Source organism: Mustela nivalis (assembly GCF_964662115.1).
Source record: "Mustela nivalis genome assembly, chromosome: 12".
Taxonomy (NCBI): domain Eukaryota; kingdom Metazoa; phylum Chordata; class Mammalia; order Carnivora; family Mustelidae; genus Mustela; species Mustela nivalis.
The window spans coordinates 37105175-37129168 of record NC_139031.1 but is presented as its reverse complement, the minus strand read 5'-3'; the positions used below and the strand labels follow the sequence as shown (position 1 = coordinate 37129168).

Below are 23994 nucleotides of genomic sequence, written 5' to 3'. Positions count from 1 at the left end.
AGTCTGCTTAACCCTCTGACCCTCTCCCCTCTCATGTTCTCTCTCTCTCAAGTAAATAAATAAAATCTTAATAATAACAATTATTAATAAGAATAATATTATTAATTATTATTAACATATAATGAATAATATTGATATTATTATTCTTCTTAATAAGAATTTTAACACTAGAGCTAAGCACCTGTAAGAAAGAGGATTCATACATAAGAAAATGTTTAAACACTTCTTTAAAATCACATACTTAAGTTTCTTTAATTCATTTAAAGTAAACAGTGGAATTTAATTTAAATCCTCAAGAAAACAATAAAGATGAAATATGTTTAAAAAAAATCAGAAGATCCTTTTTTTAAAAATTGTGTTATGTTAGTCACCATACAATACATCATTAGTTCTTTTTTTTTAAGATTTTATTTATTTATTTGAAGAGAGATCACAAGTAGGCAGAGAGGTAGACAGAGGGAAAGGACGAAGCAGACACCCTGCTGAGCAGAAAGCCCAATGCAGGGCTTGGTCCCAGGACCCTGAGACCATGACCGAAGCCAAAGGTAGAGGCCCAACCCAACAAGCCACCCAGGCGCCCCCATCATTAGTGTTTGAGGTAGTGTTCCAAGATTCATTGTTTACTTATAACAACCAGCATTCCACGCAGTACGTCCCCTCCTTAATACCACCACCAGGCTCACCCAACATTCCACCCTCCTCCCCTCTAAAACCTTCAATTTATTTCTCCCAGTCTATAGTCCCTCATGGTTCATCCCCCCCCCTCTGGTTTCTCCCCTTACTTTTCCTTTCCTTCTCCTAATGTCCTCCATGTTATTCCTTATGTTCCATAAGTAAGTGAAACCATATGATAATTGACTTTCTCTGCTTGACTTATTTCACTCAGCATAATCTCCTCCAGTCCCATCTATGTAGATGCAAAAGTTGGGTATTCATCCTTTCTGATGGCTGAGTAATATTCCACTGTATATATAGACCACATCTTCTTTATCCATTCATCTGTTGAAGGGCATCTCAGCTCTTTCCATAGTTTGGCTATTGTGGACATTGCTTCTATGAACATTGGGTACATATGGCCCTTCTTTCTACTGCATCTGTATCTTAGTGGTAAATACCCAGTAATGCAATTGCATGGTCATAGGGTAGCTCTATTTTTAATTTTTTGAGGAATCTCCACACTGTTTTCTAGTATCTGTACCAACTTGTATTCCTACCAACAGTGTAAGAGGGTTCCCCTTTCTCCACATCCTCTCCAACATCTGTTGTTTCTTGCCTTGTTAATTTTTGCCATTCTAACTGGTGTAAAGTGGTAACTCAATGTGGTTTTGATTTGGAATTCCCTGATGGCTAATGATCATGAACATTTTTTCACATGTCTGTTAGCCATTTGTATGTATCAGAATATCCTTTTAAACTGCATTTAGGTTTAGCCATTTGAAAATTATGTAATTTGGAGTGCTAAAAGAAGGGTACTGACATCCAACTCTATCCCTGGAATTTCACTCTGGGGAAGTCCATGTCCATCCTGAGCAGCCCTACTGAGAGACTTGTTTGATGAGGAAATATGGTCTGCCAATCATATGAGTGAGCTTAACAGCAGAACCTTCAGACTTAGTCAAGTATTCAGAGCCTAGCTCTAACAAACAGTGTCACTATAGTCTCATGAGAGACCACAAGCCAGACCACCCACCCATGTTGCTTCTGGCTTCCTGATACTCAGAAAATGTGTGAGATAATAAACATTTGTTGTTTTGAGCTTTGAAATGTTGGAGAAATTTGTTACACAGCAATGACTAAATCTTAATAAGGCCAATTTCCTGCCAATAACATTTTAAGTTTTTGAACAGACACATTTCAAGGAACATCTCATACATCATCACATAAATGATCATTTAATATGAATTTGGAAATCAAGGACAGATAAAAATATTCTCAATTCAAGTCACATTTTGAATGGAGTTGCTTTTAAAAAGGAAAGTAAATGCACAAAAACTGAAATGATTAAATATATTCAAAATGTAACACTTCATCAAAGTAAATATGCAGTTTCAATAAGATTTATATTTCATATTATATCTTGCAGAGAAAATGAAATCATCTAAACCATTTGCATCTCCTTGTGAAAATTAGTCTCACAATTTTTCACTAAATTATAAATATTCTTTATTTTTAAAGGAAATTAGATCAGAGTTTTTGACTAAACTATTCCTTTCACTGCCTGATTAACCATTATATTTCCATAATTTTACTGCCATTACATACAGCCTGAGCTAAAGGATCTCCACACAGTGACGCTGATGAAATTGTGCAGGACTACTTATAGACATTTAGAAAATTCCCCTTCCATGTCTATCTGTTTTAGATAACCAAAAATGTATAAGACAGCATTAAGCCTCAGTGATCACCAAAGAGCTGGATTTTAGAACAATGGAATATCATTTTCCTATTATACTGACAAACACATAATAATGATAATAATAGCAATACTAGAATACAGTTTGCTGTTGAAGGTCTAGGGACATGGGTATTCTCTATATAAAGCAAACGGTCATTAACAGGCTTTTCTGTAAAACAGTGTCAAGATTTTATATTCTTTTAAGATTTTTTACTTATTTATTTGACAGAGAGAGATCACAAGTAGGAAGAGAGGCAGGCGGAGGGAGAGGGAGAAACAGGCTCCCTGCTGAGCAGAGCGCCCAATGCGGAACTCGATCCCAGGACCCTGAGACCATTATCTGAACCGAAGGCAGAGGCTTAACCCACTGAGCCACCTAGGCACCCAAGATTTTATATTCTTTAATGTGACAATTATATTTTTAGGAATTTGTCCTAAAGGAATGATTATTTGTATATACAAAATTTTAGTTATATCGATATTACCTATTTTTAAAAATTGGTAAGAGTAGATTTGTTAAAAAGTCTATCCACATAGTAAAATATTTTCCAGTCTTTAAAAGTTATAAAAGGATTTTTAATATTGTGAAATTATCAACATAATTTATAGATTAAAATGGAAATAGAAGGGGTGTCTGGGTGGCTCAGTGGGTTAAAGCCTCTGCGTTCGGCTCAGGTCATGATCTCAGGGTCCTGTGATGGAGCCCCGAGTCAGTCTCTCTGCTCAGCGGGGAGCCTGCTTCTCCCTGCCACCCCCACCCTCCCGCCTGCCTCTCTGCCTACTTGTGATCTCTGCCTGTCAAATAAATAAATAAAATATTTTTTTAAAGATTTAAAAAATGGAAATAGAGAATATTATGTGTACTGTGACCTTATATCTATAATTGGGAGAAAGAAAATGCACATGTGATTGTACTAGCAAAAAATCAGGACATAAAAACAAAGCTGGGGGGTATGAAGTTCTGTATATGGTTTTTTAAGAAATGCCTAGATTTTTTGGTTCAGATTTGTGGGAAGTATATGAACAGATGACAACTGTTTGGGTCATTACAGGAGAAAAAGTGCTCCAACAAAGGAAAGTTCCCCCACCTAATACGGACACAGTACTAACATTAATGAAATAATATGAAAAGCAATTCTTATCACTGTAAAGCAATATTTAATGCCAACAACTTGTAAGCTTTAGAGTGACTTGAAAAGTACTTTATATTTTAAAATAATGTATATTTTAAGATCATGAGGCAAAACAGAATATGCAAAGTGAGCTATCTATATAATTAAAGTCTTATGAATTACCACTTGAAATATATCTATAAATTTTAATGTAATATTAAACTCATGAATCTAATCAAATGATTCAAAATGGTTAAAAAAAAGCTTTTACTAACATTAATCCCATTACTGCTCAAAATCTATATCTATATTTTAATCATTAGGCTGTTGAATGTAAGTAGAAGTGGTATGAAAGTTATTATAGATTTACACTGCGAAAGTCATTAAACTTCCCTTTGTCTAAATTTTCTTGGCCATTTGCCTATCTCTTGGGAAGTGTCAGAAATAACAAGTGAAGCATTATATGCCTTCCTTTAGGGATACAATATATGCTGTCCAATAAATACTAAAATTTGCATTTAAATTTGTAATTTCAGTGTTTTCATAATAAGCATTGCTTTAACAATATTTGTTTCTAGAGCCTGTTAAGCATTCTGTTTTATGCCACTGATTTAATTAGGCAAGATTTCTCCAGAGGCTTGGACAGGATGCCTAGAATTGTCTGCATAGGTCTCCCATCAGTTTGGTGCGGCAGAATGTGTCTAATTGGAATGGCTGTATAAAGGGGAATAAGGTCTACCAAAGTCCAAAAACATCTATGATACTTAATGTTCTTGAATTTCATTTCGTATCTTGATAAAAATGCAGCTTTCACCCTGTTACAGGGCAAACAGAGCCATGTCTTTGGTCTCATCACCTCTGTAATGATTTCATGTTCTTGTATGTTCTTGCTGTACTTTGTAAATTGCAGTAGGAAGGTACTGGAGCAGTAGGAAGATACTTTAGAATACCCAGGAGAGACCTTCTTGTGTTTCATGGGAATGGAAAGGCTAGCAACTATGCCACGCTCTCTATTCCTGCCTCCATGCCCCTCCTGACGTCGCATGTATATCTTAACCCTGTTTCTAGGCTTTCATGCTTCCCCTGTTTGTAGTAAAATCCTAAAACCTCCTTCTGGACTGTACAGAATTTTATGTTTGCACGGCTCAGGATTGGCCCAGACTGTAACAGAATTAATCTCATTACTAGAAGTCATTTTAGCTAGAATCTAATGTAAGAATTAATCCGTCAAAAATACCACAGTGTATTGGCCACGAATTACATATATCACTGTGCAGTCTAAATTTTAACTCATTAATAAGAGAACTCATATCTGGGAATGTCTTATATTAGGTCATCTTTTGTTGTTCTAAAGAATGGTCATGTATCAAAACACAAAACTTAACATCATCACAGTAAAAAATAAACATTGCTGTCTGAATCATCAAAAGAAGATGGAGAATAAAAAGTCCACTCAACAGCTATAAAAACTCATAAAAAGAAAGTCATATCAAATTAGAACTTCCCTCCTCCTTTTATTTTGAGATATAATTAACATACAACATTTTACTAGTTTTGAGGATATGACATCATGATTTGGTATTTGTATGTATTACAAAATAATCACCACATGAAGTTTCGTTAACATTCATCACCACACATAGCTATAATTTTTTTTTTTTTTTTTTTTTTTTTAGATTGTGGAAAAAATTGCCTGGGTTTGGCATCATTTTTATACACGGTTAGAGCTAGAAAGGCCCATGAGTGCTTGTGATTTCACCCATTCTCCTTGGCCTAGGTGCTTCTACTGGGTCACCTTGTGCCTTGCAAAGGCATGAAGTGGGGTACAATTTCCATGGAGTACAATCTCATTACTAACCTCATTACTATCCTGCTACAAGTGAGCCACTGAGTGTAGGCACCCTACTTAACCAATCTGGGTCTCTCATTTTCAGGGAGAAAAGACTAGAGCAGAGGCCCAAACCAGAAGTCAGAAAATCAAGGCTAGCTTGTAGAAATGTTTTGTTTGGTTCGTGCATTTTTTTAAAATCTTGAACTAGCCAAACAAGCAGGAGACTTGACATAAAAATTCCTATATCTTGTTCCTCTTGAAAAAAAGATCTGACAATCTTAGGCACACATTCTTGCATGAAAGAAAGTCCACTGGAGCTGAGAAGCAGATATGGAGGATGTGCTAAAGTACCAACAGCTTGTTTAACAAATCTCTAGTGCCTGAGGGCCTGTGAGGTTAGGAATCTGTAGAAATCTTGACAATTTCTTTCACCTCTATTATCGTAATAACTACTGAGTCAACAGGTAAGAAATCTCCAGGGGAAGTCTAGCTCACAGTAAGTGAGTAAATTCTAGAGCTATCTTTTCCCAAAATAAATTCATAAAGGAGATCAATTAACTGGGACCTAGCAAACAGTTACAATCCTTCTTTCAGACTCAGAGAATATTTATTTCAAAAACCCTCTAATAAAGGGATTTTCACAGTCTATTGCATTAGAAGGCAAGAAAGGCATCTGAAAGGTTTGGTCAAGTTTTATTATACAATTAACTAAAGGAACATTAAAGCTAAATATAATACTATTCATGCTATAAAGCAGAGATTAGTCTTAAATGGATATTATCTGTAAAATCAAGATAAAAATGAGTAATTTTCAATGTTGGATTCTGTATTCTTGCTTCATTATCAGTAATGGGAATTTTGTACATACAGCTGCATTTGCAATGATTCATTTTTTTTTTAAATTCAGGGCAGTTTTATTAATTAGTACTCTCCAAACTTTTTACTTAGGTCATTATTTCAGTTGCATTCTTGTTGTCCCTGGCAGATTTTGCTTTGTATCATGTGAATCTTTTAAATTTAAACAAAAGAAACTACGTAGACTTGTGTTGCTCTTTGGGTTCATTCTTGATATACTGTCACAAATGTCGAGCTTATAACTTCAGATATACTTTCAGAATTTCATTATTCTGTATTTCAGTGTAATATTTATATACTCAATATTCAACATAATGTTCAATGCTTTTATGTATTATTTTGCATTCCCTTCCCAAACAGTCCTTTCTGCCCTGCTACCTCAGAAAGTGCCCCAGTCCAAACATCCTCGTTATTATTAAGGTGAATTACAGATGAGGTTGGAAAAACCAGGTTAATGTTACAAATGTGTTTTCTGTAACACCTTCATTTCTTAGATAGGGACCAGGTCTTGGAGGGACGGGAGATCATGGGAAAAGTGCCATCAGTCAGAGGCACCGGGTGGTTATGTGCATAGAAAATTCTGAGCAGTAAAATGAGTTTCTGAGCACTGGGGTACTCTTTAGCAGGCTCCTATGTAGGGTAGGGACAGGATACAGAAGGGATAGTTTACATACTTTGGCTATTTTCTCACAGCACCTCCTCCCTGAATCAGGCCACTGAGCAGCAGCAAGACAGTTTCTCAGAGAACCTGAGAGTGGGGTTCGAAGTGATCTAAGAATGTGGCGGTAGGAGCAACAAGCTGTATCGGATTTATCTTCTATAATTCCTTACACAAAGGCATTTTAGCAGTACTGATAACGACAAGAACATCGACTTCAGAGAACTGAGATTTTTTTTCTGAAACAAACTTTTCTTGGTTAAGCTGAAGAGTTATTTCACTGTCACTAACTAGGATTCTAAGAAATTTAATAAGCAAATGGTGACAACTGGCCTTCTTAGTAATTCTGCCTTGATTATGTGAACTCAGTCAAATGTGTAGTATGACTTTTGACTTCTGTACTTGAAAAGAGCTGAAATCGTTTTGTAATTTTGTATTTTGATTCTGAAATAAATGTTCTCACTTAACTGTAAACATTTTTCAGGCATTTAGTATAGTCATAGCAATGAATTAATTTCCACCAGTTTATTAACTGAAGTATGTCAAAACAGAACATTGCAATTTTCAGGTACTGAACATAATGACAACTACACCTCATGGTCTAGGGTGGTTGTATGTAAATGAATATATTTATATAGCACATATATAAAATATACAGCATGTATGTAATACATATATATGTATGTGTATGTGTGTGTATTCTACCATACAATATGGAATCTTGCTATTTAAAGAAACTCCTCTGATCTATAATGAAACTCCTGGACTGAAAAATACAATCACTGATCTTATTTTATAAACCTGGATTTTTGTACATTGAATATGCTTAGAGTTGGCATATCTGTGACACTGGAGGAGATGAATACGTAACATAAATATGAATACTGACTACACTTTTAATCAGACTCCTGAAGTGCTGACCTTTGCATAGAAGTACCACCTCTCCATTCCCAAAGTACAACATGCACTCGGGAGTGTCTGAGTTGCTTCCACTGGTTTTGCCCCTCTATCCACACTATCTCAATGAATATGTCTTTGTAACAGAGCACCAGTTAAGGCCACAGAATAAAAATTAACTGGTCTTCAAAGGAATCAAATCATCAAATAAGCCTCATAACCCTAATACTGCAATGAAGTTCATTGGCTTTCTACTTACAGCTTCCACCAAATTAGCAAATAGTGCTTCATTCTTTTGGTAGGCTTGAAGGATATGCAAACCATGAAAAAGCCTGAAAGTACAAGGAACTGACATTTTCTACATCAAGCCATATCTGTATCCATCAATGAATCATGGAAATGGCAGACCAACTGAGATATAAAACAAATACTAGTACACAAGAGCGGAAGTGAGAATACTTAACATTGATGCAAGATGTCCGTAGCATGTGCAGTCACCCAGAGAATGCTATTGCAAGAACGGCTCAGGGACCAGCCTGTGTCTAACATCCTACTTGCTATAGGCCTCTATGTGGCTCTCGCTGGGGTGTGAGAGAACAAGCTTCAGGCAGGAAGTGTTTTGGTAAAAGTGAGGAGAGGTAGGATGAAGGCAGTCTTGACCATTTACATGGAGCCACCATTTAACTTGTACCCATAGCTAACTTCTCACTGGACAGATACTCAAAAAAAGAAAACAGGGTTATTTTCCTTACAAATATAAAATGAATGTTTTATCTTTGATGAAGTCAGCTTCTGAAATCCACTTGTTTTCAAAGCTGTTTGTGATGGACAGAATCTGTGGAATTCACATAAGCACATTATAGCTGTGCACCCCAAGCAACATGGCTAGAGCATCTTCAGTATAAGCTTTTGGATTTATACAAAGATGTGAGGTATACACCGACATGCCCACCTGCCACCTTGTTGTCTCATGATGATGGTTACCATATGACATTGTCCAAAGTCAGGCAATAGACAATGGAGAGTCAGATGGGGATGGGGGCATTTTAGTGGCTGCCAGCACGGGTGTCGGGGTGGGAAGATCTTTACAACCAGACTGGCCAATATACCATTCAATGGGTAAGATGTCCACTTGAGGTTCAGGTGTCCCTCCCCTGCTACTATCACATTAGGGACTCCCCAGAGGTAAGACTCTACTCTGACAAGATGAAGAACCATAAACAGACTTAATTTGATTTTAATTACTTTCGAAAGCTCTTGAGCTCCCCACCCTGAGTTAAAAGGAATACAGTTTTGCTTGCCAGAAGAAAGCTAAATTCCAGTAATGGCAAAATAAAGTTATATAGTTTTACATACCTTATTGTTAGGACATAAGAATGTGCACCTATTCCATTTTCTTTATTCCAGCCCATATCAGTGCACTAATACACTCTCTAGCGACTGTGGTGACAAGCACTATTAATGTTTCAAGTGACTGCTGGATTCAAATTTTTCTAGTAAAACTGAGTTGAGTATGTGTGCGGGGAGAAGTGAAGTGCCACATGATCACTGAAAGTCTCATAACTCCTCCAAAATGCTCAGTCTCCTGGAGAATGTTGACAGTGTGGAGGTCAGAAGGATGAGTAGAATATGAAGCATCCTGGCTTGTTTCTGTTCTAGTCCTGTCGAACTTATTAATTTTTAAAATGCTGCATAGTACTATTGCTTGGTGGAAGAGTTTGCAGTTAGGCTCCAATAACTACATGCAATTTGCTCCCTTGAAAATGTCAACTTTATGCCCCCAATAGGAAACTGAATAGCATTAACAAATTGTCTCCAGGAAAAAAAAAAAAAAAAAGAAAGAAAGAAAGAAAGAAAAAAGAAAATCCACGAGGTCTGGGGTTTTACAAAATCAACAGCAACTGGTCACCTCTGAAAACAGCAACATCATTTACTCGCTCAGCTCAACAGCTACTTACATAGCTCCAGTGACTAAGCTATCATAAACTTTATCTCTGTAATTTTTTTCTGCTATTTATACTGTGATAACCTGTTCCTATGATAGTTTATCAATGCTTTAAACCAAAAAAAAAAAAAATACGAATGTGAAATTTAACGTCTAACTCCTTTGCTCAATGGTGTATGCATTTGTTTCCAGCTCTCCTAGCATGTCTGCTCTTCTTCCCCTCAGCTGGGCGGAGTCCACAGAGCTATGGAGGATGGGAAGAATGTAATGTCTGAGAAGCTAGAAGGGCTTCAATTTAGAAAGAGTTTTGAGTGGCTGGGAATAAACGTCTTTCGGTGAGAAGAGGAAAGTTGAGAAGGGCAAAAACTTTGAGGAGGAGTTAAAAGAATTGTGAGCGTTTGTAGAGGAACTGGGGGGACAATGAAAGGAAGATGGAGAGAATATTTCCAAGGACTAACAGAAGTTACCTGATTAGGGTAAACCAACCACAGAGGAACAGAGCCGTGACTAGAGAAACACAGCCAGGGGAAGGAGAGTGGTGTGCCAATGGATTCACCAAAGGGAGCACAGAAGCACTGCCAGCTCCACTTGGAGACCAAAGCCCCCTTGAGTTGCTAAATTTGCCTTCTAGCAATTTAACAGAGCCTTGGAATCAGAGAGGTTGTTTGCATTGTTATTACAATCCCATGATTGTCCTTTCCCTTCTTAGGTTATCCTGGAAAAGTTTTATTTTTTGTAAGAAAACTCAGAGATCAAAATACTGCCAGTTGCAAGTGTTCTCCATCTAGAGCATCAAGGGAATCCCTTTCCAAAAACGACAACCATATCTCCACCTGTAATGCATCCTTTCCCGAGGCTAAGGACTGTCCTGCTGTTTTTAGTTGACTGTAGTCCATGAACAAGAACTACCAACTGTGCTCAAGGATACGCCTTCTTTGGTAAAACCAGAGTTATGCTGAGGCGACAATTTGCCAGGTTAGTTAACGCCTTCCTACCATTCTTTAGTATACACAGCACATTGTTGTCACTTTTTTTTTTTTTTTTAGTCCATAAAATTTTATTTCAAATAATGGGCACCCACTTAAAATGGAACATATGATGTCTACCCACATGTGTTGTTCCTTACAGGAAGTCACTCTGATTCTGGAATGAAAGACAGTGATTAATGTGAGAAGGCTCGCCTGCTTTTCTGAGTATCAGTCGCCTAATTCTGTACACACACAAAATGGACTCTAATCTCTCCAGCTGTCATGTTGATGCTCTTTAAGAGCTGTACATTTCACAGGCTCTGAAACCACTCTGCAGCTCAAACATGATCAACAGCTCTCCTCAAACCAGAACAGCAGCGCGAGATTATTAAATCAAAACGGGAGCGAACCCTCATCTTCACGTGTGCAGGAAATTCAGAGGGGGCCTGATTTCCATATGGTTCCCACAGCTGAAGCTTAATGAGTATCTTCCAGATACAGGTACAACCATTCATAATCCTCAAATACCTCGACAATCGAGTAAAACAAGTCCGAATAGAATTAAGGGAAATAATTTCCAACTGGTCTTACATGCCTGTGGGTTAAACGTATAAAGAAGGCTTTGATTTAAATAAAAGCAGATTCTCAGAAACATATGCTCACCACCCACCATTCCTCATCCAAATGGTAGAAACTAAGGAGTTTCATTTCACTGTGGCATTGGAGCTTTGCCAAGAGGCAGGAGCACAAACATCAGAGATTAAGAAAGATCTCCAGTATAAAATGTGTTTTCAGGGGTCTAATCTATTTTAGGATAGGTTTATGGGCAATGGCATCATGTTTTGGACTGTCCACACGGAGCGATGTTCTCATTTATATAACATTATTAAACTCTATTTTGGACTTTTAAATAACCTAAACCTACTCCCTAAGATAAAATCTCTTCCTTGAAAGGATAGAACAGATTCATAAAAATACTTCTCTCAAAATCTTCTGATTCAGCTTCATTTAAAAATGTATAGCCCCAAATCCTCGCTGATGTATATACCCTCTGTCTCCCACCTTTTATCAGTTCTTTCTTTCCACTGCCATCTGTTTGCCTGGCTTTTTCCAGCACGTTGCCCACCCCTCCAGGCTGTTCACTGGCACCTGGATGCCTCCCTCTAACTCTTTACAGCACAATCCAAGCAATGTCCCGCATCTTTTCCAATTCTTTGCAACGATTTTTCTCAACACTACCGCCCCCCCACCCCGCCCCTATATTTTGGATACTTATCCTTCTCAGATACCGTTTTTCAATTAGGTAACGTGCAAGTTTGCTTTTGGTCTTTGTTAAAAACACAATGATTTTCTGTTATATCGCTTTGTGTTACACATAGGACAAAAACTTTCTGGCTACCTCATATTTTACAATTACAATTCAACAAAATCCTCATAATGCCGAGCTTTAAGGACTTGAACACTATATTCAGAGGAGTCCTATGGTGGAGAAGTAGCTAGTTCAAATGTTTCTGGAAAAGCCAAGCTTCCATTTCATTAACTTTTAATATTTAAATTCTGTCTGCTCATAGGCACACTGACCTAATCACTTAATCAATATGCAACTGCAGAATTACTATGGATTTAAAACAAATAGGTAATGTGATTGAATAAAAGAAAAGGCAAGGAAATGGAACTCAAAGGTTGTGAGAGAAGACAAATCTCACATTGTGAGAGAAGACAATAAATAAGGTAAATGGCCATATTTCAATCCCTTATAGTATCTTTCTTTTTTTTCCTTATAGTATCTTTCAAACTATATCACTACTCTTCTAAATTAAAATCTCATTTTAATTAGTTCCCAACAATCCAATCTAATCACTTTCAAGTCAAAGACTCAGCTGTTTAGAATGCAGACTGGATGGCTGCTGTGGTTATGTGTACTTGACCTCCTGCCTGTTAACAAAGAGACTCAATTAATTATTTGCTGTTTTGAATGGCTATTTCATTTCACCTCCACCTTTCTTTAAGTGTTAAAAGGCTCAATTGCTTTATCACCTTAACCTTAGCTTTGGAGAATGCACACGGAATTTCTTAACTGCCACCTAATAAACCATCTTGATCCAGAAAGCTAATTTTCAGGCCCATAGCTCCTACGTGTCTTATGCTAGAGTCAGCTAAAGTAACATATTGACCTGGTAGCACATCAGCTTCCAAGAGAGCCTCTTCATTCTGAACAGCAAGCTGGGTTCTAAACTCTTCCCTTGGTTTATAGGTAAAGAGCCACACCAGTGGCTGTGGTGTCCCGGTCATGGCGAAACACTGGTTTCATTTGGAATCTTACCAAACAAAAATGAAAGGCTTTCGCTATACACTGAAGGCATGTAAATTAATAGTGTATTTTATAAAGATTTTATTTACTTATTTGACAGAGAGAAGAGAGAGCTGAGAGCCAAGAGCACAAGCAGGAGAACAGCAAAAGGAGTGGGAGAAGCAGGCTTCCTGCTGAGCAGGAAGGGCCACCCCCCACGCCCATGTGGGGCTTGATCCTAGGACCAAGGGATTATGACCTGATCCTAAGGCAAACACTTAACCAACTGAGTCGCCCAGGCACCCCAATAGTATATTGGTTTTTCCAGTGTACTTTTAACTTTCCCTGTGTACTTCTAGTTAAATTAAACTCAGTAGTATAATCTCATATTGAAATCCTGAAACCCCAAACCAGAACAACAAAATAGCTTCAAAGTAAATGTGAAAAAAGGTTTCTGCAATGTATATGCAAAGTCTTACTGATACCAGTAAAGGTCTAAATGTGAAAAACTCGCCACAAAGCCAAAAGATAGCAAAGAATCTTCCTACTTCCTTTCAATTCCTTTTATACTGATACCATGTAACATTTTAGAAGTACCCATTTGCTAAATATTTGTTTATTTAGAAATTATTCCTATCTCCACAAGTATATCATAAGATGTGAAAACAGTGATTGTTTGAACCTTCTCATTGTATCCAGTCCTAAGTCAGTTAATGGCATTCAAAAAACAATAGCAATAATAGTAATATTTTATTTAATTATAATAATCATATTACTATTATCTGATGATGATTAGGTCATAACAAATCTACCAAGATATTGCTACCAGGCATGTTGTGTAAGTGGTACCATACAATAATTGCCCTTTTGTGCCTGGCTTATTTCACCTAGCATAAGGTTTAGCCATGGTGTTGCATATATCTGAATGGCATTCTTTGTCATTTTTATGACTGACACTAGTTATTTCATGAATATCCAAAATGATTTACCAACCCAGGAATAGTATCTTGGCATATTTCTTATAATCTAATTTCTTAAATGGAAACTTAAGTTTTGAAAAAAACAAAAAACTCGTAACTACTCAATTCCTTCCTAAGGAATTTATACTGACATGAAAATAAATGATTCTATCATCTGCCAATCTTGGTCTGTAGACCAAGTGGTTCTGAAACTTTAAAATCTAGGATTGAGGGGCGCCTGGGTAGTTCAGTAGGTTAAGCCTCTGCCTTTGGCTCAGGTCATGGTCCTTGGGGTCCTGGGATCGAGCCCCGCATCGAGGCTCTCTGCTCAGCGGGAAGCCTGCTTCCTCCTCTCTCTCTACCTGCCTCTCTGCCTACATGTGATCTCTGTCTGTCAGATAAATAAATAAAATCTTTTAAAAAATAAATAAAATAAAATAAAATCTAGGGTTGAGCCCTGGAAATTTAGAATCCACATTTTAAAAAGCACCTAGGTAAAAAATAAGTAATTCCACACAAATAAAAATAAATAAATGAAAAGCACTTAAGTGATTGTGATGAAGGTGGTCCTAGTCCCCCTTTTATAAACATAGCTGGGAACCCTCAAATGAAAATCCTATGCAACTCAGCATAGCCTCCCCTCACCCCCACACCAATAAAGATATAGGCCATAGTGAAATATTTTCAAAATAAACGTAACAATACAAATATTAAATATGCACACAATTCTAAATCAGTGGGAAGGCAAATGTTTCCTACTAGAAAAAAAATTCTAATAATTCTATATTTAGCTTCAACCTCAAACTGGATCTATGACTTCTATTAAACAGCGTAACTCAAGTAAGAAAGAGCAAGACATTCCATTTCCAGTGCTTCTTAGAATATAAAAACTGCACTCAGAACAAAAACAATGACCAGAAACTATAATGTAACAGAAAGGTTGTGGTACTACATACAGAATATTTTATTTCTTAGGGTCATTAGTCCATTCAGCAAATATTTGCAAAAGACAATCAGGCCCCAAGCACTCTGTCTAAGGTACTAGATTACTCAACAGCCCTTATTACAACTTACGGCACTCATGGTATTTTTAGGATTCAGGCCCTAAAGTATTTAGCTGTATTATCATGAGCAAGTCATGTACCTCTCTTAGCATCTAGTTTTTCATGAGTAAAAAGAAGTGATGACAACCGGTACTGCTGATCACCCCCTACCCCCAACTCTGCTGTAGGTATCAAATGAGCTATTAAACATATACTTCTAAGTATCTGATTTTTATAGAAGGAGTCTCAGAATGTGATAATAAATTATACTAGAGTGGTCCGGTTCCTACTTTAAGTAGGAGAGAAGTTATATTCTTTGAAACTAAGACCACAAAATGAACTTCTCACTACAGAGATCACCAGGTAACTTTCTGTGAAGTGTGCGTTGTGGTCTGTTACACCCAGACAGCAACTGTCCCACCAAATGGAAGGCTTGATTCTACTTCCAAATACTTCTAAATAAATGTCAGTAGTTGTTTAATTTTTTCTCTCTTTTTTTTTCCTTTTTTCTACTCTTCCTCCTCCCTTTTACCTTTTTTCTCTCCATCTTCCTTCCTTCCTCAGAACCTTCTTCATAGTATCTTGTTAATAAACTAAAAGATGGTACACACAGATGAAGCCATTCTTAGGCCCAGTAATCTGTTGATTTCTTTTCATTAGTTTGTGAGCTGTTAAATTTGTAGCTAAATGTATTTTTAGTGGGCAATTTAATTGTTCCAGTGAAATGCAAAAGTTCAATCAACCAATTTTGTGTGGAAAGTGAAGGGAATCTAATTATTCTATCTGTTCTGTATTTTAATTAATTGTTCCTCACTCAAAAATGAAGTAACAGAATGAAGACAATGATATTGTATTTAAAATGCTCAGGAAATACAGCAGAGTTCACAGAACATCCTTGAAAACAAGCACATATGGAGAAATCCAAGGCCTAAGAGATATTTAGCATAAGCCACTAGAAATTTGACAAATGACAGACATTTGTCCACTTTTCAGTGCCATATTCATTGTTTCAGCATTTCTAGAATAATGGACTGTGCTACTTTTTTAAATGATTTTTAGGCTTTTATTCTGACTATTTCAAAATGTTCTGACTTAATTATGGTAATATTTTAAAAGAGTGAAATAATGGACATCTATATTTTACAACAAGAAAGGTACACCATAGACCAATTAGCATTTTCTAAAACACACAAATCAGATTAGAATTAAAACCAAGAAGATGGGTATAAGACTCACCATCTATTACTTGGAACACTGTATTATAATTTCACATGGTGGCCATTATTATTTCCAATGAGTTTTCAGTGATGATAACAACAAGAATCAATATAAAGAAACGTGTAAGTAACACCAACATAGAGAAATCAGTGGTGGCAGCCCAAAATCATTTTCATTCTTCTAAAAAGTTTATATCCACAATAAATGATATGAGATAAATGTACCAAACCACTCATTGTTAAAAGTGACAAATCCTATTTAAAATAAGATTATCATCTACACTAAATATTCTATATTTTCATGTGAGAAAGAAAAATTAATTACTTAATCTCAGTTTGAGTAGATTAATGGTTGCTACAAAAACCCTGTAGAGCCCTCCAGTTAATTTTCTGACTCCTTGATCTCTAAAATCCACTGATAACTCGGTTTCTAAGGTGTACTTCAAAACCACAAAGCCCTGTTTTTAAAGAGGAAAAATCTATAATTTTGCTAAATCCGACGCATCTTATTTTAAAATTTGTGTGAAAGTTCAAAAAGTAGAAATACATAAATTTAAACTAATTCTTATTAGAAATTTAAATTAATTAATGAAAAGATCTATAGAGGAAATTAAGAAGGGTTGGTGGTATTAACAATTTAAGGTCAACACTTGATATTACATCTAGAGAGGATCACAAGTTGGACCAACTGTTGGTCCAATAAGGTATTCTTCATGAGCGTCGTATGATTTATATACAACTTCCCAAGAATATATGTACAACATGAATATTCACATAAACTGATGTATATTAAGCTAATTTTCTCTGGAGCAGAATGTACCGTATTGTCTAGCTATCACTACAAATCGCTCCAACGTTCCCGGTACTTTTGGTTTCTTACTACTAATTTCTGATTTTTCTGGAAAGTCGTACTTGTTCCCAACATCCAGGAATAACTGCTAGCAACATTTTGGTATTCACCATTTCTCATTTCTTTCCTGACTCTCTCTCGATATTTTTTTCCCTGAGAAAGGTTTTTGTTTATTTTTATTGAAGTATAGTTGACATACAATGTTCCATTAGTTTCAGGTGGACAACATAGCAACTCAACAAGTCTATAGGGTTATGCTATGTTCGCATGTGGCTACCATCTGTCCATACAACTACCCTACATGCTTAACATTTTAAAAAGGAAATTGTATATGATGTTTTGCAATCTGCTTTTTTCAAAATTTACTAGTTTTTTATGCCAAGTTCTTCTACTTCTTAGCTTCCAACAGAATGAGAAGTTTCAGATAGGACTAACACAAATTAAAAGTGAAAGATTTGTGATTATCTGATTCATTCTATCAATACTGATGTTCGATGAGATACTCACCCAAATTAGGGTTTTGAGGTAATTGACTTACTGGCTTTGGCAGCAGTCACACTGTTAAAATTATGTGGGGGGTTAATGGTTCTTGCCTACAGTTAGTTAGATCTGCATTTGGCAATTCAGGTCAATTGTTCATGCTTCCTACAGCATTTAGGAAAACTTTGCTCTGCTTACAATTAAGATTGGGACTGACAAAATAAACAATTATAACTCTGCTCCTGGGGCATGGAAAAATCCTTAAAATAAATGTGAGGGTTGTCTTACTAACTCCTAACTCACTTTTCTTTGCCTGCATCTGGTCTTCTTCATTTCTGCCGCCTTCCTTATTTTTGCTCCATGGAGACAAGCCCTACACAAAAGCAACACCTGCCACTTTCTCAGTTAGGAGAGTTGAAACAACAACATTCAATGTCTGGAATAATAAGTACCTTCTCTTAACCTTTGTTCTCTCATTTTGTGGAAAAAGGAATGGGAGGCTAAATATAGAGGGGATAATTACAAAACTAATAGTAGGACATCTAGGTTGAAACATACATTGCAAGGTCTTTTTCAAAGGCTTTTTAAATGTTAAATGTGAGGGCTGGTCATGTATTCACTGCAAATTCATTAATATCTGCATCTAATTTTAGGTTCAATGAGAAAACCTAAGACAACATAACGATTTGTCCTGTGTAACTCTCTCATGTTTTCAAAAATAATACAGATACAGTTCAACCACCATCCTCCAAAAGCTAGACCCTGCTGCGTCATTGAGGCAAAGGCACAAAACTGAATCGGGTCATATATCCAGGGACACGCCTCCATGAAGAAGCCATTGATTTGGAACTCCCATTTAGGGCAACACTTTGACCCTGGCTAGATCACTCATTACTCAAAGTCAAGTAGTTTTAGTTGAGTTCTTACTGCATAAGTGCTCATATTAGGAGGGAAAAGATACATAGAACATCAAAATTTACACCTCTGTTGGCAGTCTCAGTAGAGAATCCTGGGGCTGAATAGACATGAAGACCCAGCAACTCTCTGATCCCTGGAGGTGGTCCTACTAGGTCAAAAATGAAGCAAATTGGTGGGCATCATGAAGGAGCTGACACAACAGAGTCCATGAACTACCTAAAAAGACTCACTGTGACTGCACAAGCATGCTTTGTAAGAACTAATATATATTTGGAAAAAACATGAACAGTATGTACCAACTACATTTTTTCTTACAAGTTAAGGTTTTCTTAATTATCATAAATTAAACAATCCAGTTTCAACTGCATCAAGTAACTAAAGGTATTTTTTTAGATAGGCTTTTTGCAATTCAAGTCTCTTGTGGACATGGTAATTTGTCAGTTTTCTAAAGTCACGCAATTTTTCTCACCTAATTTTAAAAGTCCTTTGATAGAAACATTAGCTATGATATCTTACTTCCCCCAAACCGAAAGCCATAGGTTAAAGATCATTAACTATAACCTCTTAACACTCTCCTCCACCTTGATTTAGGAACTCATCATTAAACATTACCCATACATAATTTTTATTCTATTTATACTCATGTAACTGTCAACCAACAAATTCTCCTTGAAATGAAAACATCTGATGAATTCCACGTAAGTCATTTTTACAAAGAAATACAGATAAATTGGCCAGTTCTGCAGAAGTTACTGGCATTATTCTACATGAAACAAAAAACTACATAGCAAGAGAAAGGAGACTAAGCACATTATTAACCAGACTTCACGGAAGCCTAATAGCCTGATTGTTCACATATAGCATATACATGATTATAACAAATAATATGCCCTCCTTTTAAAAAATAGTCAATATAGTTTTCATGCTATTAATTTGGAAGATTGACAGTACACATTGTTTCTTTACAATAACTTTTAAAAAACAGGATCTTCTCAATGTTCATTTCAGAAATCACTGCCTCTATATATTGCTTCCCTCCCCACCATCATTTAGAAATTTAATTACCAGAATCAAGGAATGGAACTCGATCAACAAGAGTCAGGTAAGAAATGCTTTAAATAGGTGCTATTGTACAATCTCTCTTAGTTCCTGTATGCGACTTAAATACTGGACTCTACCTGCTCTGCTGAAGCTGTACCAAGGACCAGAGATGAAATTCAAACTACTTATGAAATGTCATGATAAAGCAGAGACCAATTACAAGAAAGGTAGGCTGTAAATGACCACCTAAGTATACCAGTGCATACTGGCTGAACACCAGCACTTTGAAGTACCTTATGTCCACGCACATTCAGGCAGCATCAAGGGAAGAAATGGGGAAGAGAGGTAATCCTCCCTTATTGTTTATTTAGTTACTAATATTTTAGTATTTAAACTCTGTATGTTGGGGCACCCTACTGACTCAGTTGGAAGAGCATACAACTCTCCATCTTGGGGCCATGAGTTCCAGCCCCATGCTGGGTACAGCAATTACTTAAAAATAAATAAACTTGGGGCACCTGGGTGGTTCAGTGGGTTGAGCCTGTGCTTTCAGCTCAGGTCATGATCCCAGGGTCCTGGGATGGAGCCCCGCGTCGCGTTGGGCTCTCTGCTCAGCAAGGAGCCTGCTTCCTCCCTTCTCTCTGCCTGCCTTTGCCTGCTTGTGATCTCTCTCTCTGTCAAATAAACAAAATCTTAAAAAATAAATAAATAGATAAACAATAAAAAAAAAAACCTCTTTATGCTTTCATCTCCCCAGTTCATGACCACTTATCCACTTCCCAACAATAAAACATGCATGGCCTCCAGATGCCACATTTACTAAAGTCTGTAATCTTATCCCTGCCGGTCACTCAGGACTTAGTCAAGAACAAAAACCTGCCACAAACTAGAATAAGCAAAATCTCTTCCACTGGAATTCAGATATGAGAGCTGACCAGAGGGAGGGGCAAGGCAGAAGCAGGCTCCCCACTGAGCAGAGAGCCCTACATGGGGCTCAGTCCCAGAACCCTGAGATCATGACCTGAGCTGAAGGCAGACACTTAACTGACTGAGCCACCCAGCCGTCCCGTGACTCAATGTCTTAAGACGGTTTCACTTACTTGTGGAACGTAAGGAATAGCAGGCAGGACATTAGCCAAATAAGGGGAAAATGAAGGGGGCTGTAATCGGAGGGGGAGATGAACCATGAGAGAGGATGGACTCTGAGAAACAAACTGAGGTTTTTAGAGGGGAGGTGGTGGGGGATGGGTGAGCCCTGGTGATGGACATTAAGGAGGGCACAGATGCATGGAACACTGGGTGCCATACACAAACAATGAGTCATGGAACACTACATCAAAAACTAATGATGTACTACTATATGTGGAGAGCCATGTAACAGCTGCTAGAAGTCATGTAGACGGATGTGTCTGAGGAGGCAAGGCTGTGAATGATCAACCCAAGGTATTTGGGTGCGTTCATGGGTGACGTACATTCTATACTGGGAGTCTTAATAGAGGTACATGATTAATCAGGTGTCACGAAAAGGCACATAAACAGAGTGAACAATAAGTTTCGGGGGCTCACGTCAGTGGGCACGAGCCCCCCACATGATATGGATTCAAGTCACCTGTATCGTTTCTGATTGGACCTTATTTACCCTTACTGATTGGATGTTATAGTGTGCGGTATGGTGATTGGTTGTTTTTCTATCCACTGTTTCCTATAACTTGGGGTTATGATCCGTGTTCAGGGTTCCCGGATCAAGATTGACAATAAAGAAGTTTGCCACTCAACTTCGTCTGCGGGTCGTTCTTGCGGGTCGAGAGCGACACTATATGGTGACTAACATAACACAAGAAAAGAAGAGAAAAGAAAAGAGACTTTCACAGAGGGAGGGTAAGTGTAGCTCTGTGAGGTAGTCATGTACGGCAGTGTATACTCTGACACAACGAAACCTAGCAAATAGGGAAATGGGTATTTCAGACCTCAGATTCATTTGAAATATCCACTTTTTGCTTACGCTAGTTTAGAGGTTTAGTGTTTCATCGAACCACACACACCAAAGCCTGATCTTTAAGAAGGAGCATCAGTAAAAGCGAACTCCTATCAGTCTTTAAATCAAATTCAAGAAAACTTGGGATTATCAAACTAAATAAGTACGTATTTTTAAATACAGTGTTTTAGATTCAATCTTAAAACACTAGAATTGACAACATGCCCCAGGGGAGTTAATGATTTAAATTGCATAAGAATGAAGATAATCACTTAAGCCCTGTTAAAAGCAGTTGTAATAGTGACTAAACTTGAAAAGATGAGTAATAATTTTACTTAAATGTTCATGTTTCATTAAATCATCTTTTAGTGGTATTTAATAGGCAAGGTTTATGCTCAGCTATTTTATTAAAAATATTCTTTTTTAAGTTTTTATTTATTTATTTGACAGACAGATCACAAGTAGACAGAGAGGCAGGCAGAGAGGCAGGCAGAGAGAGAGGGGGAAGCAGGCTCCCCGCTGAGCAGAGAGCCCAATGTGGGACTTGATCCCAGGACCCTGAGATCAAGACCTGAGCAGAAAGCAGAGGCTTTAACCCACTGAGCCACCCAGGCACCCCAATAAAAGTATTTTTGTTCACAAACAAAAACCATTACTATTTTCCTCAGTTATTACCTGACAATTAGGGGCTTAAACTCAGTGCAGTAAAAATGCCTAAGAAACAAAAATTAATAGTATCTTCAGGGCTGATCTTGCATTTCAAATTTTTATTTAAAGCCAGTGTGGTAGTCAGAAGAAGGCCCTCCAGGATGCCCACCTCCAAATCCCCAGGACCCGAGAATACATTAGTTTATAAGGCAGAAGGACATTAAGGCTGCACGTCAGCTGACCCTAAGGTCCCTATTTTAAAATAGACCATTCTGGATTATTCCCATGGGTCCAGTGTAATCAGTAGGGTCATTAAAAGAGGAAGAGGAAGGCAGAAAAAAGAAAAAAAAAAAAAAGAAAGGATCAAAGAAAGAGGTGTGTTGACAGAAGTAAGATCAGAGAACCAATGCTTTGTCCCTTTTTCAGGGATCTAGGGCTCAAGAATCTATATTTTAACACATCCGGGTTATTGCTATGAAATTTAACAACCAGTTTGAAATGACTAGTGAATCTTAAAATTAAAAACAAAAGAATAGTTAGTTGGCATCACACATCAAGTACAAAGACATGTAGATTTCCCCCATCAATCTCTGTGTTTAATATAGTCAAAGTTGATGATATTACTTTGACGGTATAAATAAAATATGTTACTCAAATATAAAACTACTTTTAGAAGTGTGTGTATGCTTTAATATTTTTGGAATATAAACTTAGTTGTCAGCAATGAAATAAAAAAAATTAATATCATGAAACACTAAGGCTCTTAAAAGGGTTTTTCCCCCTCTCAAGTGAGTTAGAATATCAAAGTCAAACTGATGAACGCAGTTTCCCACTAAGTCAACAAAATCTATAGTTTATTTGATATTTACAGGCAGAAAGTACTTGTCACTAAAAAAAAGTGAAAACTATACATCCCTAAAAGGATAAGTGTTATTAAAGTGCAATGTTTATAACAGAAAACCAAAACAGCCAGTCACATTTACTAACTTAATGGTGGTTTAAGAATGACACAACTTGCAAACTTGAGCAAGCACATGAAGTTCACTGGAAATATTTCATTTAAAAATAAAAAACCAAGCGGCTGCCAGGTGGCTCAGTCATTAAGCATCTGCCTTCGGCTCAGGTCATGATCTCAGGGTCTTGGGATTCAGCCCCGTATCAGGTTCCCTGCTCAGTGGGAAGCCTGCTTCTCCCTCTCCCACTTCACCTGCTTGTGTTCCCTCTCTTGCTGTATCTCTGTCAATAAAATAGACAAATAAAACCAAGTATTACAGGTATAGCCAGCTCTCACACTGAGTAGAAGGCAGAACTTTTAAAACTTGAAAAACACACATAAAAAAAAGTTATTTGTTCATTCTTTGAGGGAAATTAAGCTTTCAGCATAGACTGGGCATTGGCAAACCCAAGCTGCCATCTGGCTCTAATTTCTGTCTTGCAATATCAGTGATTTCATCTAGCCACTCAGAATTTATCCATTTGATTTCAAATCTAGTGAGTGAATAACAATTTATACAGGGCTGGTTGTGCTTACAAGGTAGGCAAAATTTTAGAACCCTGTTACCTACCTTGCCCCCCCAACCCAACACCAGCCCCCACTCTGAGCTATAGTGTCTCCTCTTCTCCCCAGGGTGTTGCTCTCAGCCCTCTTGGTTAGAAAACAATTTCATCAACTAATCGCTGAGACAAAATTTGAGCCTAGCATGACTTTAGGAGAGATTCCTCCAGGCATAGTTACATTTTAACAAGAGGCCTTTAAAGACTAATAAGCCATTAAAGATATGGAGGAGTCTGTCTCTGTCATGTCAAATAGGACAGGTTGTGGGAGAAATAATCTGGATTTCTGGGCTTCCCGGGTCTCTTGCAAATCCTACCATACAGATTGTCATCTACTATCCCTGAGGTGAAGCCTGTC

The 23994-nt window shown here is 37.2% G+C and overlaps 1 protein-coding gene across 4 annotated transcripts in view; it reads right to left on the bottom strand.

The window, feature by feature from the left end:
• IMMP2L (inner mitochondrial membrane peptidase subunit 2) overlaps nucleotides 1-23994 on the bottom strand; it is an 861434-nt gene that overhangs the window by 278335 nt on the left and 559105 nt on the right. The gene's annotated exons all lie outside the window — the stretch shown is intronic.